Source organism: Tamandua tetradactyla, chromosome 1 (assembly GCF_023851605.1).
Source record: "Tamandua tetradactyla isolate mTamTet1 chromosome 1, mTamTet1.pri, whole genome shotgun sequence".
Taxonomy (NCBI): domain Eukaryota; kingdom Metazoa; phylum Chordata; class Mammalia; order Pilosa; family Myrmecophagidae; genus Tamandua; species Tamandua tetradactyla.
The window spans coordinates 147754352-147771403 of NC_135327.1; positions in this window are offsets into that span (position 1 = coordinate 147754352).

The following is a 17052-nucleotide window of genomic DNA, read 5'->3' on the forward strand; positions in this document are numbered from 1 at the left end:
AGTTCAGTAACTCCCATGAAGAAATATGAGAGAAATATATTACACTACTAAGAATAAGTGATTGTATTATTTGCCAATATAGACACCATTCTTAACTAAAGCAGTGCCTGGCACAGTGTATTGCTGAGTTATTATGTTGCTGGATGAGTGAACAAGGTTTACGTTCTATTAGCTCCAAAGAGAACAAATGACTTGATACACTGGACTTTTTGTTTTATTTTCTGGGGTATAATCAGGTAAGTAAACTAAAAATAAATGCTATATCAACTTGATTTGTAATTCAGGCTAGAAAATCTAGATGTTTCTGGGTCATAAAATGGTAATTAAGATTGAATCTACATAATCTGCATTAAGTTCTAGTTTTTACCTGAAAACCTGTCCAGAGCTCACTGACATCAAAGAGAGCAAGAAGTATGAACTGCAGTCTTTTTGGATCACATAATTTATTTCCTTTCATGTGGCATTTACCTTGAATAGTGATGAGTATATTAAAAATATCATGAATAATAAGGCATATGTCTGTTTTGCTTTAGAATTTTAAAACTGAAAATTAAGCAGTAAGGGATGAAATAACTGAATGAGTTGGGCACCTAAATAACATTTTTTGAATCAAATTAAAATAAAATTTTAATTATGATGGAGGCCTCTTCATATTTTTCCCTCATATAATTAGAATTAGGAAAAGAGATAACTGATAATTTGGGATAGTTTGTTCTTGATAGAGTGAGTTTCTAAAGGGTAAGGATAATGTCCTATTCCATTTTGAATTCCCAAGACCTCACTTTCTCCACAGGGAAGTGTAACTAATAGTAAATGCTGTGTTAATCAAATAACCCGGCTGCAATAGGCCAAGAACCAACTAATTAAGACCTTTGTGAATAATTTATGAGTGGAAGCATTTCAGATTTTTCCTTGAGAAATCCACCCCAGACCATTTTCTTTACACTAATAAGTTGTTACAGTGTAGTGGTGCCTTAGAAAATGTTTGGGCCATCGGAATGGCAAGAATGTCACCAAAATACTATATAAAAATTCCATTTTCTACAGGGGCAAAAGGACGAAGCACTAAAGATAGAGGCTTACATTTCAGTTTTGAATTGAATGTATCTTGAAACATGAAGCAGTATATCCTTGGTTGACTAGGGCAATGTATAAGATAAAATACCTTTTACAGAACACATCTTGAAAAGTATAAGCCAATGACAGGCAATCTGTTGTTTTTCAAGAAAAGATAAGGACATAGTTAAAAGTCTTAATGTTGATGAGAAATGGGGTTGCTAGTGCTTTAGGGGATGGAATGGGTTGTTTGTGATAAAAGAGTTTTTAGGTTTCAGGAGAATTGTAAGTGCAATAAGATGTCACTGAAGCAAACTATTAGAGAATATTAAATCTCTGGTCAGAGCAATAAGCCAAAGGTAATTTTCTTGGGCTCATCTTTACCTGCCCCTCCAGATTAAAAAATGCTTAGTTCTGTCATTACCCTCTACTGTCACTTTTATGCTTTAACCCCAAGTATGCCATTGAACTCTGTAACCAGCTCTGACCTTTAGAATCATACACACATTCCTGGTGGACCTTCTCACTTGGCTGTCCTATGTGGCCTGAAATAAACATTATGATCTTCTTCCATGTCCCCAGTACCATTCAAAAATAACTTCTATACTTAATCACAGTTAATGACATGCATCCATTTGCTCAAAAGAGAGAACTGAGGAGTATCTTAGATATGCCTGCCACCTACCCATTCAGTACTTCTGTGAAAACTGGAAAAAATTGTCCTTCATCTGGGCATACAAGACTTTATTTGATAAGCAAAATGCAGGTTGTCTTTTAGCCATCACCTGCCCCCCTCCTCTGAGTGTCTTGTTTGGGACATGACAGCATAACTATAGGGGACAATCCTCATTCTAGATCTTTGTACTTATTTGTTCATATATGTGATCAATTTTCCACACCCAAATATACTATAATCTGGAACTCTTTTTACTTTTCCTCATCTTTTAAAATACCATATTTGGTATAGAAAAAGTATATATCCTGTGTGTGTGTTACAATGAACACCAGTAAAGCTAGCGTCTTTGCAAGAGCCAGAACCTTCTTGGCCTTAGTTCTTTCCTTCTTAACCCTTGTAATCCCTTGCGATAGCACCCTAGTTAGTTTCGACCTCTTCAGTATGTCAACATCGATCCAATAACCATATCACCACAAATTTAACCATTTCATTACATGCTTAAAAGTCTTAAGTGGATTTCCGTCCCCTACAAAATAGCTTCCAAACAACTCAGCACATAAGAGGAGGGTGCCTGAGGTCTGTTCCCTAAGAATTTATCCAGCCCCATCTTTTGGCACTTCATGTAATGTGCAGAACTGTTGGTGGTTCCCCAGATAGCTCACTCTGTTGCTGATTGCTCTGCCTGAGGCACTGTTTCCTCTGCCTTCCCTAGCCAATCTTTTCACGTTTTGTTAAAATTATCTTTCTTCTTTATTATACTGCTAACTTCTTGAAAACAGCAAGTATATCTCATTTACTTTTCTTTGTAATACAATTTCTGGCTCATAGTAGGATTTCAAATGTTTGAATCAAAGTGCCAGGAAGAAATTTATCTTAATATATGGGTGATGTCAACTTTCATTCTAAATTTTTGTTTTAAATTTGAATAGTTATCTAGACATTTATGTATATCTTTTAACATACATTGAATACATTTTTTTTTGCCATTGTGTTCGCATAGCCTCTGGAGTACTTTGGGAAAATCTCTTGTTCTGAACCTATGCAAGGAATATGACAGTTAAAACAGAGAGTGGTGTTAATGTTTTCTCCCACTTCAACATAATTAAATGATTAGACCCTACATTAGTCAGGGTTCTCTAGAGAAACAGAACTAACAGGAGATATCTGTAATTATGAGATTTATAGAGGCATCTCACACAATTGTGATAATGGAAGAGTCCAAAATCTGTTGGTCAGCCTGTGAAACTGGCAACTCTGATGAAGGGTCTGGACGAACTTCACAAGACAGGCTCTCTGGCTGAAGAAGCAGTGAAAAAGTCTCTCTTCTCTCAAAAGTCTCTTACTGATTGGATTATCTCATTGCTGGAAAGTATGCTTTAGTTGATTGCAGATGTAATCAGCCACAAATGCAATCAACTGACTGATGATTTAATACATCAGCCTTCTGTTTTATCAACCAGTCACAAAATATCCTTCCAGTAACAGTCAGCTCACTGCTTGCCTGACCAGACAACTGGGCACCATCAAAGTTGACACCAGAACCTAATCATCACAGTCCATGTCAACTTGTCAGTTATGCACACACATTGAAACACACTTAAATTCCAAATAGAACACAATAACAGACATGTGTTAAACCAAATAGTACCCAACTGTCCTGTGTACAACTGTAAATGTGCCATATCTCTCCAGAATAGGGTGCAAGTCCTCAAGTAACATTCACTCCTAAACTTTATATCCTATGCCTTAAATATTGTAACATGAACAATGCAACTTATGTAAAATGAAAGGAGGAAAAGAATGTATTTGCTGATGTACAAATGCAAACATATTCATAACAAAACAGGAAATATTCATGCAATCACAGTCCTCATTTCTATAACTGGTGACATGGTCATAGTCTATATTTATCACTGCCTTCTGCTACTCATTCCGTGCTCCCTTTATCCTCAGCAAGCACTTCAGCCAGCCATGGTTCTTTGCTGGGTAGGGTAATCCAGACCTTCATTCTTTTTTTTTTTTTTTAATTAAAAAAAAATTAACTAACACAACATTTAGGAATCATTCCATTCTACATATGCAATCAGTAATTCTTAATATCATCACATAGATGTATGATCATCATTTCTTAGTACATTTGCATCGATTTAGAAAAAGAAATAGCAAGACAACAGAAAAAGAAATAAAATGATAATATAGAGAAAAAATAAAAATAAAAAATACAAAAAATATATATAAAAAAACAAAAAAAAACACTATAGCTCAGATGCAGCTTCATTCAGTGTTTTAACATAATTACATTACAATTAGGTAGTATCGTGCTGTCCATTTTTGAGTTTTTGTATCCAGTCCTGTTGCACAGTCTGTATCCCTTTCAAAACTAAAGGACAAATACTGTATGGTCCCACTGATGTGAACCATTAGAGAATAAACTTGGAATATGTCATTGCTAACAGAGACCATCAGGAGTTAGAAATAGGGCAAGATAATGGGTAATTGGAGCAGACCTTCATTCTTGAAGTTTCTGGGCCATTCATTGGTACTCCTGCCTGGATTGGGTTGTTGCAGCTTTCCATTGACTTTAATCACAGGGCATGGTAGTACTAAAAGATGCCTTAGGGGATCTCCTGTATTCCAGGAAAACTCTTCTTTCCCTACATTATGTAGGTGCAGTCCTATTTCCCTTTGATAGTCAGGATAAATCACCCCAGACAGAACAGTAATCCCCTGTCATGCTTGTTCAGTCAGTGGCATGAAGAGCCCAAAGTGGCCAGGTGGCAGTCTTAACTTGCAGTTCAATGGAGATACATTACCATCTGTAACTCCTGGACAGATACCAGGAGTGCTGTCTCCTGGTATCAGCACTCCTCCTTTTGGAAGTAAAAGATCAGAGCTTAAGGTTTCAGGGACAGGGAGCAAAAATTTTCCTAGTGGATGACTACGTGTGATAGAGAGTGGTGCCATTTCCATTTCCACCCCTTGATTCCTGGACTCATGAATCCTGGCTATAGGAGAAACAGCACTATAGAGCGGACACTGATTCAGAGCATATACAGCCTCCAGGAGAACACTGCTCCTGCTGTGCAAGGTATTGCCACTTAGTTGGCACAGTAATTGGGTCTTCAAAAGGCCATTCTACTATTCTATCAACCCAGCTGCCTCTGGATGATGGGGAACATGGTAAGGCCGGAGAATATCATGAGCATGTGCCCCTTCCTGGATTTCATTTGCTGTGATGTGGGTTCCTTGATCAGAAGCAATGCTGTGTGGGATACCATGATGGTGGATAAGGCATTCTGTACATCCATGGGGATGGTAGTTTTTGATGAAGCATGGCATGCAGGGAAGGCAAACCCATATCTAGAGTATATTTGTATTCCAGTTAGAACAAATTGCTGCTCCTTCCATGATGGAAATGATCCAATGTAATCTACCTGCCACCAGGTGCAGGCTGATTACCTGGGGAGTGATGCCATATTGGGGACTGAGTATGGGTCTCTCTGCTGGCAGATTGGGCATTCAGCAGCAGCCATAGCCAGGTCAGCCTTGTTAAGTGGAAGTCCATGTTGCTGAGCCCATGTACAACTTCCATCCTTACCACCATGCCTGCTTTGTTCATGAGCCCATTGGGCAGTGGAGTGGCTGAGGAAAGAGGATGACTTGTAACTACAGGATGGCTCATCTTATCCACTTGATTATAAAAACCTTCCTCTGCTGAAGTCACCCTCTGGTGAGTGTTCACATGGGACACAAATATCCTAATGTTCTTTGCACACTCAGAAAGGTCTATCCAAATACCTCTTCCCCAGACCTGTTTGTCACCAATTTTCCAATTATGCTCCTTCCAAGTTCCTAACCATCCAGCCAAACCATTAGCAATAGCCTGTGAGTCAGAATACAAATACACTTCTGGGTGGTTCTCCTTTCAAGCAAAATGAACAGCCAGGTGCATTGCTCAAAGTTCCACCCACTGGGAGGATTTCCCCTTATCATTGTCCTTCAGGGACACCCCAGAAAGAGGTTGTAGTGCTATGGCTGTCCATTTCCAGGTGGTCTATGCATGTTGTGCAGAATCATCTGTAAACCAGGCCTGAGTTTTCTCTTCTTCAGTTAATTGACTATAAGGAACTCCCCAAGAGGCCATAGCTCTGGTTTGAGAAAGAGAAGATAATGTGGCAGGAATGGGGATCATGGGCATTTGGGCTACTTCTTCATGTAACTTACTTGTGCTTTCAGGACCTGCTTGAGCCCTACCTCTTATATACCATTTCCATTTTATGGTGGAGTGCTACGGTGCATGCCCAACTTTATGGCTTGGTGGGTCAGACAACCCCCAGCTTGTTAAGGCAACTCAGGTCTCATGGTAACTTGGTGGCCCAGGGCTAAGTGTTCAGTCTCTACTAAGGCCCAGTAGCAGGCTAAAAGCTGTTTCTCAAAAGGAGAGTAATTATATGCAGCAAATGATAAACTTTCTTCCAAAATCCTAAGGGTCAGCATTGTGATTCTCCTATAGGGACCTGCCAAGGTCTCCTGACAGCATCCCTGTTTGCCACTGACACTTCCAGCATCATTGGATCTGCTGGATCATATGACCCAAGTTTTAGAGCAGTTTGCACAGCAGCCTGGACATGTCACAGAGCTTCCTTTTGTTCAGGGCCTCATTCAAAACTAGCAGCTTTTCTGGTCACTTGGGAAATGGGCCAGATTTGCACACCCAAATAAAGAATATGCTGTCTCCAAAATCAGAAGTGGCCAACTAGGTGTTGGTCATAGGAGGGGTACGGGTAGTTTTGGCATTTTGGCATCAAGTAATGATTGAGGGGCTAGATGCAATAGCTTATCCTTCATCTTAGAAGGGATATCTCTGCATGCCCCACACCACTGAACACCTAGAGATTTCACTGAGGTGGAAGACCCCTGTATTTTTGATGGATTTATGTCCCATCTCCTGATACGCAAATGCATTATCAATAAGTCTAGAGTAGTTACTACTTCTTGCTTACTAGGTCCAAGCAACATGATATCATCAATATAATGGAACAATGTGATGTCTTGTGGGAAGGAGAAATGATCAAGGTCCCTGGGTATAAGATTGTGACATAAGGCTGGAGAGTTGGTATACCCTTGAGGCAGAACAGTGAAGGTATACTGCTGGCCTTGCTAGCTGAATGCAAACTGTTTCTGGTGGACCTTACTGATAGCTGTTGAGAGAAAAGCATTTGCCGCATAATAGCTACATACAGGTAACAGGTGATATGTTGATTTGTTCAAGCAATGATACTACATCTGGAAACAGCAGCTGCAATTGGAGTCACCACCTATTTAAGTTTATGATAATCCACTGTAATTCTCCAAGACCCATCTGTTTTCTGCACAGGCCAGATAGGAGAGTTGAATGGGGATGTGGTGGAAATCACTACCCCTGCATCCTTTAAGTCCTTAAGAGTGGTGCAATCCCTCCAGGAACATGGTATTGCTTCTGAATCACTATTTTGTTAGGCAAGGGCAGTCCTAGTGGCTTTCCCTTCACCTTTCCTACCATAATAACCCTCACTCCATGAGTCAGAGAACCAATGTGGGAATTCTGCCAGTTGCTGAATATGTCAATTTCAATTATGCATTCTGGGGAAATGACTGCAGAATAGGTCTGGGGACCCACAAGACCCACTGTAAGACAGACCTGAGCTAAAACTCCATCGATCACCTGATGTCCATAAGCTCATACTCTGACTGGTGGACCAGAGTGATGTTTTGGGTTCTTGGAATTTGTGTCACTTCTGAGCCTGTGTTTAACAATTCCTCAAATAGCTGATCATTTCCTTTTCTCCAGCGCAGTCACCCTGGTAAAAGGTCTCCTTGGGGAAGGCTGGAGGAAGGTTAACAGTGTAAATTCTGGGCAGTGTTAAAAGGTCCTTCCCCAAGGGTACACTGCCCTTCTCTCATTCAAGGGTTCTGGGTCTGTAACCTGTCTCAAGTCTGGGAATTGATCAAGGAGCCTTGATTCTGTTTTTATAATTCAAGTTAGACTTCTGTTCACTTGACCTAGAGTTCTTCTGCTTATTCAACTCAAACAAGAATTTAGTAGACTGCCCATTTGTTTTACTTCTAGGTACCCCATGATCTACTAGCCAATGCCACAAGTTTCTGCAAGTCAGATTATTTTGACTGCTGCTTTGAGTCTGCTGTCCATTATGGTGGCCATGCCCACCTTGTCTATGATGGTTAGCTGTTGCCATATGGTTTCTGCCAACTCAGGATCCAATTACCCCCATTCTGTTTAAGAATTGCAGCTCAGTGACAGCGGTACCCACAGTAATATCTGGCCTAAAGAGAAGGGCAACTGCAGAGCTCTTCAGGAATGATAGAGCTAGTCTCATGAATTTATTTCTTTCTGGTGAAAGATGTGTCTTCTGGACATTAGCACAGGTCTTCCATGATAAATCCATTCTGACATTCCCATATCTCTAAGCCTCGGAATCCCTTCATCTACATTATACCAGGGCTGTTCTGGCGTTTTGACCTCAAATAATGTCAGCTACCCTTTGATCCATGTATCAGCCAACCATCAAAAAAAACAAAAACAAAAACAAAAACAAAACTCTGGATGTCCTTTCTAATCCCACGAGCATTGGGATTAGAACAACATTGAATGCAAAATCTCTTAGTGGGCCCATAGCAATTAATTCAGCTTCATCCAACTTTATATTCCTTCCACCATTGTCCCACATCCTTAATATCCATTCCCACACATATTCCCTTGATTTCTGTCATGCAGATTAGAAAACTCATGCAGTTCTTTTGGAATATACTATACCTCCTTATGGGTCACACTTTGTACTTTGCCTTTTGGGACCTGTTGGGACTTTAGTTTAGTTATAGGGTTGAAGAAAAGAGGGGTAATGGGGATGGGTCGTGAAAAGAAATAGAAGTGTCTTTCAGGGCATTCCATTGCAGTTTCATTTTATGAAATAGGATTAGTCACTCCAGGAAGAGGAGTGAGGGCTATTCTCCAGAGGAGGTGGTTACAGGGTTAGCAGGCAGTGAAGGGCTAATGTTGTTGGGGAGGTTGGATGGCAGACTCCTCTGGGCAGACTGAAGGCCAGGAAATGGTTTCCTCAAGGCAAGGTGGAGGTTCGGGAAACTCTTTCCTCAGGGCAGTCCTTTACAGATCTATCTAGCAAAGGCTCAGCAGATTCCAGGGATTCCATCTCCCCACCAGCCATCATTATCAAGCCATATATCCCCACCCCACATTTCAGGATCCCATTCTTTTTCAATCAGAACCCTTACGTTAACAGCAGACACCCTGCAAGGTTGAGATTTTAGTTTATGCTGTAGATCGGCTACTTACACAATGATGCTCTATGTCTGTTTACAGAGATCTCAAGTCTTTGACCACAATAAATAAGATTTTCTTTCAGTGCAAACATGGAAACTTTTACATCATTCATACAGCACTTATGTTTCAAATTTGAAGCCTTTAGTTCATCTCTTCCCCCTCATCATTGTATTCAGCATCTCTAACAACATCCAGCCAACATCATTATACCTGCTAGTTCCACAAAACTCCATAAAGGTGTCAAAAACACTCTCACCCAGAGCCTTGCCTCATATAGACATATGATCATCAGAATCTAATGGTGATATTTTGAGTATCTCTCTTGCCAACTCACCCCATGGACTGTCAGTGCCAACTTGATTATTGGAAACAGAGTCATTAGTGCCTCTGAGTCTAGTCAGAGTAGAAAACCAACTGTAAAAACACATTTTTAAGATTCTGTTGCTCAAGAACCACTCCTAGTACCAACCTGTATTAGTCAGGGTTCTCTAGAGAAACAGAACCAGTATGAGATATCTGTAAATTTTATATTTATAAAGGTGTCTCATGCAACAATGAGGATGGAAAAGTCCAAAATCCACAGGGCAGGCTGTGAAGCTGGCGGTTCCAATGAAGGGTCTGGGAAAACTCCGGAGAGGTTTGGTGGCTGTAGAAGCAGTGAAAAAGTCTCTCTTCCTCCTTAAAAGCTTTCAACTAATTGGATTATCTCATCATGGGAGACATGCCTTAGTTGATCACAGATGTAATCAGCCACAGATGCAATCAACTGACTGATGATTTATCAACAGCCATGAAATATATTTGCAGTAATGGTCACTCCAGCATTTGCCTGGCCACACCACTGGGCATCATTACTTGGCCAAGTTGGCACTAGAACCTAACTGCTTGACATCATGTAAATTTAGCTTACAGTCAGCGCTTTCCCAGGACACTCTCGTGTAAAGTTTTAGAAATTTCATTAATATCCATCTATCCTTCTTAAAAGCTGTTCTGTTTCTGGTATATTGCATTCTGACAGCTATAACAAACTAAAACAATGCATAACTGTTATTTAATTTAATCTATGGACTGTTTCCAGTGAATCTTAATTTTAAAAGCAAGTAGTATTTCCCCAAAAGAATGAAGCTTGAATGACATATTGCATTTCGTGGGAAGTAGATCTTGATATTATTCTAGTCATACCAAATAATGCATAGGCTTATTCCTTTCTCACAGATAAGCCTTGCTTGAATGTATAAATGCCTAAATTGATCCCTTTGTAAAAGAAGTGATATACTTTATAAATATTATGTAGTGGCAAAGTCAAACATATGAACAAAATGTTTCAAAATCATCTTGAGTGATTATTATCTGTGGATGTCAGCCGTCAAGAGCAAAGTCTTAGCCTCTCTATGTTTAATAGAAACAGGTTTATAAGAAACTTATAAGAAACAGGTTTATTTTTGTCTCTCTACTTCCACAACAATCTCACACTGTGAGAAAGCTTGCTTAGTAATGTGAACTATTCTCCTTTTTTCCAGTCTTAACGCACACCATGGTGATAAGAAATGCTAAAAAACTTTAGTACATTTTTCAAAATGACAAATATTTATTGGAAATTTACTATTTTCATGGTAGTGTGCAATGAATAAGACATGATTCTTGTCCTCATACAGCTTATTAGAGACACTCGTGCCAGGAGAGAAGACAGGATATGATAAATCTTACATAAGAAGTACAAATAGCCTCTCTGAGCTTCAAGAAGAAGATGAATTCTGAATGGCAAAGACTGAAAAGACTATACAAATATCTGAAAAATAGCTACAGTCACAAAATGTAGAGATGGTGAGCAAAGGTGGTCCAGATGAAGGAAAGAGTGTGAGCAAAAATAGCAAAGGTCAGGAAAGGAGAGGATATGCTTCTTTGCCTGTTGATTCAGAGGCATAAGGATCCCAAAGTGAACAGGTGGCAGTCTTAACTTCTAGTTCAATGAAACTATTATTGTGTTTCCTGGTGGAAGCACTCCTCCTACAGGAACTAAAACCTGTATATCAGCAGAACTTAAGGTTGCAGGGACAGGAAGCAATTTTTTTCTGGTGGATCATTAGGGGTAATATTGAGTGATGTCACTCTGATTTCCACCCATTGATTCCTGGACCCGTGAGTCCTGCCTGTGAGAGAAACAGCATCATAGAGTAGGTGCTGATTTAGAGCATACACAGCCTCCTGGAGGACATTGTCCCAACCCTGCAAGGTATTGCCACCTAGTTGGTGCTGAACTTGAGTCTTCAAAAGGCAATTCTAACATTCTATCCATCCAGCTGTTTCAGAATGATGGGGAACATGGTAATACCAGTGAATTGTATGAGCATGTACCCCATTCCCCACACTTTATTTCCTGCAGAGTAAGTTCCCAGATAAGCAGCAATGCTGTGTGGATTATCTTGATGGTGGATAAGGGATCCCTGGTGACTAGTGCCACCATCAAGGTTTTGAAGGATCCATAGGAACAGTGATTCCCACCACAATCCCATTCAACAATCCTATTTGGCCTGTGAAGAAAACGGATGGATCTTGGGGGATGACAGTAAATTATGATGAACATAACCAGCTTGTGATTCTAATTGCAGCTGCTATTCTGCTATTCCAAATGTGGTATTGTTGCTTGAGCAAATCAAAATATCCCCTGGTAACTGGTATGTAGCTATTGATCTGGCAATTTTGCTTGGTTCTAAATTTCTTTTTTTATTGTGAAAAATAGTATATATACAAAAAAGCAATAAATTTTAAAATATTCTGTAACAATTAGTTTTAGAACAGATATCAGAGTTTCATATGGGTTATAGTTTCATAATTTTAGGTTTTTCCTTCTAGCTGCTCCAAGATACTAGAGGCTAAAAGAGATATCAATATAATGATTCAGTAGTCACACTCATTTGTTAAATCCTATCTTCTCTGTTCCAACTCCTCCTTCTTCTTTGATTCTTCTCCCAATATTTAGGAAGTATTTGGGCTATGCCCATTCTAACATTTTCATTTTGGAAAGGACTGTTGATAATGTGGGATGAGGGGATGGAACTAGTTAACGTTCTGGAGAGGCTTGCCCCTCTGGGTTTCAGGACTTATCTTGCCTAGGAACCTGTCCGGAGGTTTTAGAGTTCTGGAAAGTAATCATAGTGTATGGAACCTTCGTAGAATCTCAGAACCTAGCTGTTCTTTAGGTTGGCAGGAATGGTTTTGATTGGGATTTCACAAACCCTGATAAATAGCAATATCTAACTGAAGCTTGCATAAGGGTGGCCTCCAGAGTAGTCTCTCAACTCCATTTAAACTCTCTCAGCTACTGAAACCTTATCTGTTACAATTCTTTTCCCCTTTTTCAGGAAGGCATTGTTGATTCCATGGTTTCAGGGCCAGGTTCATCCCTGGGATTCATATCCCATGTTACCAAGGAGACTTTCATCCCTGGATCTCATGTTCCACATAGGAAGGAAGGTAATGATTTTACTCTCAGAGATGGGCTTAGAGAGAGCAAGACCACATCTGAGCAACAAAAGCGATCCTCTGAAGTAATTCTTAGGCATAACTATAGGTAGGCTTAGCTTCTCCATTACATAAATAAGATTCATAAGAGCAAGGTTCAAGATCAATTACTTGGCCTATTGATTTGGGAGTTCTGATTTGGGAGTATCAGGGGTTTCCCCAGTGATAAAGTTTAATAGTTTCATATTTTTACTCTTATTCCTCAAGGGACTTTATATTTGCCCATTGTCTTCTTTATATCCTCGCTCAACTTGTTGGTTAGATTTGTTATGAGATTTTGCATGTTTGTTTGAACATCCTGAATTAGTTGTTTCAACTCCTGTATCTCATTTGAAATATTGGTTTGTTCTTTTGGCTGGGCCATATTTTTTATTTTTCTAGTATAAATCATTAATTTTTGCTAGAGTCTAGCATTTTATTTTCTTAATTTGTTTGTTTTCAGGCATTTACTTAGGGTTTTCTTGTTGGATGGCTTTTTTTCTCTGTCTGTTCTTTGGTTTTCAGTTAGACTTATTTTAGACCTCTAGCATGGGTTCTGTTTAACTGATCAGAAGTTTTCAGTTCTTATTTTTCTATTTCTTGTCTTGCCTATATGGAGCCTTCATTGAGAGGTTCTCCTTAGATGTTATCAACCCCAGTCAGGTTTTCCCAGATCAGACAGGCCCATGTCTCAGGAGGAGAGAGTAGCTGGTATCAAATTTACTTGAGGATGAGACCCACCAGGTTGTTACATTTTCCTATGAAGCCTTTAGACTCTGTGCTTTTCCTAGCCTGCTCAGCTTCCCACCAGTATAAAGTGATGCAGTGCCTTTAATTCTCAGCACCTCTCCTGGCCAGTGGCATGGTTGAGATGAAGGCTGGCTATTTACTAGTTGTTCTGGAGGACAAGCTAAATTCTATACCACGCTATGCTGCCATCTAGCCCCACCTCTCTCAAGCGACTTTGCCCATACTTTTAAATTATGTGTTCAACAAGCTCTGGGGTTGCTTCTCAGTTTCTATTAGACCATCAGAAACAGTTTTCTTTCAGCTGGAAGGGTCTGCAATGCCCCTTCATTGTCCAACCTCAGGGGTATATAAACTCTCTAGCCTATGTCATAATCTAATCTGCAAAAGATATCACACTGATCTATTATATGATGATAGCATATTGATTGAACTTTGTGAACAAGAAATAGCAACAATTCTAGACTTATTGGTAAGACATGTGTATGTCAGAGGGTGGGAGATAAATCCAACAAAGATAAAGGGGCCTTCCACCTCAATGAAATTTCTAGGTGTCCAGGGGTGTGGGACATGTTGAGAGATCCCTTCTAAGGGAAAGACAAACTGTTGGAGCTGGCCCCTCTTACAACCAAAAAAAGAGGCACAACACCTAGTTGGCCTCTTTGTATTTTGAAGTCAACATATCCCTCATTTGAATGTGCTACTTCAGTCCATTTACCTAGTGACCCCAAAAAAGTACTAGTTTTGGGTGGGGGCACTGCAAGAGGCCCTGCAACAGGACTAGGCATCTGTGCAAACTGCTCTGCAACTTGGGTCATATGATTTAGCAGATCCAGTGGTGCTGGAAGTGTCAGTGGCAAATAGAAAAGCTGTCTGGAGCCCTTTGTAGACCCCTATAAAAGAATCACAGCACAGACCCTTAGGATTTTGGAGCAAAGCCTTGCCATCCTCTGCAAATAAATACTCTCCTTTTGAGAAACAGCTTTCGGCCTGTTACTGGGTCTTGGTAGAAACCAATTGCTTAACCATGGGCCACCAAGTTACCATGAAGCCTGTATAGCATACCATGAGCTGGGTGTTATCTGACCCACAAAGCCATAAAGTTGGATGTGCATGGCAGAATTCCATCATAAAATTGAAATAGTATACAGATAGGGCTTCAACAGGTCCTGAAGATATAATTAAATAACACAAGGAACTGGCCCAAATGCCCATGGCCCCACTCCGGCCACATTGCCTTCTCATTCCCAGCCCAAACCTGTGACCTTTGGGGAGTTTCTTACATTAGAGGAAGAGAAAACTCAGGCCTGGTTTACAGACATTCTGCACGATATGCGGGTAACACACTAAAGTGGACAGCTGTAGCACTGTAGCCCCTTTTTGGGATGTCCCTGAAAGAAAATAGTAAAGAGAATTCTTCCTAGTGGGTGGAACTTTGAGCAGTGCATCTGCTTGTTCATTTTACTTGCAAGCAGAAATGGCAAGAGGTGCATTTGTATACTGATTCATGAGCTGTCACCAATGGTTTGGCTGAGCAGATTGCCAGTGGTTTGGCTGGATGGTCAGGTACTTCAATCAAGGAACATGATTGAAAATGTGGTGACAAAGAGATCTGGGAAAGAGGTATGTGGATAGACCTTTATGAGTGCACAAAAACCATGAAGATATTTGGGTTCCACATGAATGGTCACCAGAAGGTGACTTCAGCAGAGAAAGATTTAAATATTGAAGTGGTTAAAATGACCCAGTCTGTGGATACCAGTTGGCCTCTTACCCCTGTCACTGTTGTCATTGCTCAATGGGCCCATGAACAAAATGGCCATGGTGGTAGGGATGGTGATTATGCATGGACTCAACAACATGGACTTTAACTCACCAAGACCAACCTGGCTACAGTCACTGCTGAATGCCCAATCTGCCATAACAGAATATATACATATATATATATATTTACATGGACAGGCACCAGCAATTAAACCTGGGTCTCCAGCATGGAAGGTGAGAATTCTGCCACTGAGCCATCGTATATATATACACTCTGGGATGTATCCAGGCAATACATTAAGCTATACAGGAGTAAAGGCTCTCACTGTTATTTTGGGCTCCGTGTTTGGATTGTTTACATGATTTATTCAGATAGGTTGAGTTAGATTATGTACTACAGAAAACTCAGGCTCTGGACATAATAAAACTTTCTTCCTTTGGTCTCAAAGAGTAGGTGAAGTTCTAAAATACAGACAATGTCTTCCTTACCCTGTATTCTGAATTACTTTAATCCTGACCTGATCGGCTTCATTCTTATCTCTAAATACCAGGTTATACGTATATAAAACAGCCCCTCAAATCCAGAAATTACAATGTGTTTTTGAATAGTCTGAGCAAACATAAAAAGTTGTGGAGGGGAAAGAACACTAGACTTGGTGTAAGAAGATCTTTCTTATTCCAGAGTCAGCTTGTTAAGAGGTGTTTAATTTAGGACATGCTGTTTGATCTGAAGTTTAGTTTCAATAGTTCCAAGAAACACAAAAATTAATGCATAAATAAACAGATAAATAAACAAATGGATAGGGAATGATGCCTATGCCATATAATATGTTAGAGAATTAGCTGTAAAAGGAATTCATATAAGAGACAAGCAGTCTGTGTAGGTAAGCTTAGATTTCTTTGCCTTAATATGATTATTCATTTGCATTTTTCAAACAGATTTTCTAGATAGAGGAAGTTCCTAAGTTGTGCATTCTGAAGGTGATAACAGTGGTACCGTACTCCTTATTAATTCCCCTAGATTCTTACATAAACTATCAATGTTGTTTGTCCCAGTCTCCAATCTCCAAGTGAGTGCACTTGTTGGGAAATGAAGAAACTGCTGAAGCCAGAAGTTTTTCTCAGCGTGTATTTATGATATACGTTCTTGGGAGTCATCCTCTTATGGGTTGACCTGTATGCTGCTGCCAGGGATAAGAGATAGTACACCATGAGCCTTATCAGTTAATAGAGCAGTTAAAGTGAGTCACTTTGCTTGTAATGGAGTGATTAAGCCATTGTTTTGGTGAAAACACCTAAAATTGAATTGAGCTGTCAGGAATTTGTGGGTAATGTAGCAATTTTTCAGACAGGGTTCTGGCATTTTCTGATAACACCACTGTTTTATGTCTAATTAATACTGTTACTGTTTGGCTGGTGTTTTTGAGACACGAAATTCAACTACTTTATGAGTCTAGGATTGGAGAGAAAGGTGACACTTTCTCAAACATCTGAATTTGTTTTTCTCTGACCGAAACCGGTCTTCATAGATGTACTACTGCCACTCATTATGGTGGAAAGTACAAGAGGTATCCCCCAAGTAAAAATAAAACTATTTCCAGTTTGTACTTCCTAAGAAAGATTCAGCTAATTCATTCTCTATACATTTTTACAGCTTAGTGGTCACAACTTTGAATCATCTTAAATAATCACAGTGTCTATATGTATCAGTCAGGCTCCAGAAGAAAAGTCATGCAACTCAGTGGGTTTAAGAAGTAACTCAGTTGGCACAAGGGCACAGTCACGGAAAGCGGGAAACATTAGGGAAACCCTCGAGGGATGTTCAGACACCCAGGAACTAGTAAAAAGGGAAGCCATTACCACTTCCCGAGTTGAGGGAGAAAATGACCTTACTTGAGCCTGGTAGAGTTGGAGGCTTGGAGGAAAGACTGGCTGACGGTAGCTGAAGACTTGGAAGAATGTTCCTGTC